This window comes from Pristiophorus japonicus, chromosome 9 (assembly GCF_044704955.1).
Source record: "Pristiophorus japonicus isolate sPriJap1 chromosome 9, sPriJap1.hap1, whole genome shotgun sequence".
NCBI classification, from domain to species: domain Eukaryota; kingdom Metazoa; phylum Chordata; class Chondrichthyes; family Pristiophoridae; genus Pristiophorus; species Pristiophorus japonicus.
The window spans coordinates 168,384,039-168,386,833 of record NC_091985.1 but is presented as its reverse complement, the minus strand read 5'-3'; the positions used below and the strand labels follow the sequence as shown (position 1 = coordinate 168,386,833).

Here is a 2,795-nt window from a genome sequence, read left to right as displayed (position 1 = left end):
TTCACCCCTGAAAAAATAAACCGTTTGTATCAAAATTTCTCATCTGAAAGTTCAAGCAGAGAGAATGAAAATAGGAAGTAAACTTGTACCGAAAATTGGAAACGTCACTATAAACCCAGCCCACACCAAGCTCAGAGCTCATTTACATACCCATAATGTTCTACATAGCACTTTACCAAAAAAACAATAAAACTTCAGGTTTAACTGGGTTTCATGGACACTGAAGTTTTCAGTTACTTCCCCTCTCGCTGTACTGTTTTGTGGTAATATATTTTTTCTGGAAGTTAGTTTTAGCGGCTCAGTACAATGTTAAAGAGGCAAGCCGCCGCTTGGGGGCGAGGAGCTGAGCGTAAATGTTCAGTACACTCTGGTTTCTCTTCAGATCGTATAAATCTTTCGCCTTTTACTAAAGATTTCCGTGGAGAGGAACACTCAGAGTTTTAATAAATTTTTTGAGGCCCTGCTTTTGTGGGGCTGTCCTATTGTTCAAAAACAGATTGATATTTGTTTGTGGTGGATTAGGTGCTGAGGGATGCACTTAAAGTTGGTGCAGTTACTGCCATGGCATATCAGGAAAAGCCACAGTTTAACCCCTTCTACCATGGTAAACCCACTATACTTGTAACTTTTTTTTTGCGTACATCATGATCTGTAAACACCTATGTAGTAAACCCATGTACAATGTAAGGTCTGTTTCATGATGCATGTTGAAAAGTAAAAATTTAAATGTATTCTGTGTACTACTGTATAGTGACACATGAAATGTAATTTGTTTGAATGTACTACAATGTATCCCGAATTGCACTTGAACCGAAAAGTAAGGAAATGTATCGAACGGAACTGCCGTCAGCACCTAAATGTAGTGTATGGGATTACTGACCGCAGCTAAACGTACTGATCTGCTTTTGAATGTACTGTACAAATTTTTTAATGAATGAAGGTGGGTGGGGAGGTTTGACCCATCCACCTCCACGGAGGTGTGTGGGGGACCTGACCCATCCACCTCCATGGCACGAACCTGGTATTGCAGTACTTCCAGGAACGGTGCAGTGGCTCTAGGCCTTTTGGCTAAGAGCATTGGCGCAGAGTGATCCTTGGCATGTGCAAGGTGACCTCTGGCGTTTGTGATTTGACAAAGAATTGGAACGATTGGCTACGAATTAAAAAAAATAAAAAAAATATTTTGAAATAAAAAACAATTGGCTAAGATCAAGTGTTGATTCGCTATTCATATGCTAATTGACTACTTTCCAGTTTGGCTGAGTCTGGACTTTTGGTTTGGGCCAAGCACCAATTGGAGAGAAGAGGAAAATCTGCATGTCGACCGACCATTGGGCGTGCCCGGAGGCCGCCCAAGGTGCCGGACTGGCACCACAACAGATTGAAGGCTTCAGGAAATAGGAGGTGGGTGGGGGACCTGACCCATTCACCTCCATGGCACGAACCTGGTATTGCAGTACTTCCAGCAACGGTGCAGTGGCTCTAGGCCTTTTGGCTAAGAGCATTGGCGCAAAGTGATCCTTGAATGGGCCCAAGGTGACCTCTGGCGTTTGTGATTTGACAAAGAATTGGAACAATTGGCTACGAATTTCAAAAAAGAAACGGTGCTTTGGCTCTAGGCCTTTTGGCTAAGAGCAAAATCATTGGTGCAAAGTGATCCTTGATGTGCGCAGGGTGACCTTTGGCGTTTGTGATCTGACAAAGAATTAGAAAGATTGGCAACAAATAAAATATTTAAAAAAATATTTTGAAATTAAAAAAAATTTTGAAATTAAAAAAAATCAGAGTGGGAATGGAACGGAGAAATAAAGTGACTTTTTTTTATTTCAAAATATACTTTATTCATAAAAAAATCTGTACAGTACATTCAAAGGCATTTCAATACATTTAGCTGCGGTCAGCAATCCCATACACTATTATTTGGGTGCTGACGGCAGTTCCGTTTGTTACATTTCCTTGTTTTCCAGTTCAAGTACAATACGGGATACCTTGTAGTACATTCAAACAAATTACATTACATGTGTCACTATACAGTACACGGAATGGGTGACGGTACATTTACATTTTTTCTTTTCAACATGCATTTCGCAACAGACCTTGCATTGTACATGACACTACATAGGTGTTGACAGATCATGGTGCTCCATGTACACAAAAAGTAAATTACAAATACAGCCCGAGGGGAGTTTTGTACTGATTCCTGCCCCCGGGTTTACCGTGGCAGAAGGGCTTTAAACTGTGGCCCTTCCCCACCGTGCCTTTGCGGCGACTGCACCAAGTTTAAGTGCGTCCCTCAGCACGTAATCCTGGATCTTGGATTGTGCCAGTCTGCAACACGCAGACGTGGACATCTCCTTGCTCTGGAGAACCATCAAGTTTCGGCAAGACCAAAGAGCGTCTTTGACCGAGTTGATGGCCCTCCAGCAGCAGGTGATGTCTATCTCGGTGTGTGTCCCTGGGAACAGCCCGTAGAGCACAGAGTCCTGTGTTACGGAGCTGCTTGGGATGAACCTCGACAGCAACCACTGCATCTCTTTACAAACCTGCCTTGCGAAGGCGCAATCCTGAAGGAGATGGGTGACAGTCTCGTCTGCCCCGCAGCCGACTCGGGGGCACCGTGCCATGTTGCTGAGACGTCGGCTGTGCATGAACACTCTGACAGGTAAGGCCCTCACACCGCCAACCAAGCTACGTCTTGGTGCTTGTGTGTAAGCTCTGGCGATGAGACGTTCTGCCAAACGAGTTCGACAGTCCGCTCAGGGAACCACCCGACAGGGTCCACCCTCTCCTTCTTT

General features: G+C 44.1%; 1 non-coding gene across 1 annotated transcript; it reads left to right on the top strand.

Annotated features, from left to right (window-relative positions):
* Positions 1 to 362: 362 nt before the first annotated feature.
* On the top strand, positions 363 to 476 carry LOC139274412 (U5 spliceosomal RNA). The gene has a single exon (XR_011595471.1). It is a non-coding gene; the product is annotated as a U5 spliceosomal RNA (small nuclear RNA).
* The last annotated feature ends 2,319 nt before the right edge of the window (positions 477 to 2,795 follow it).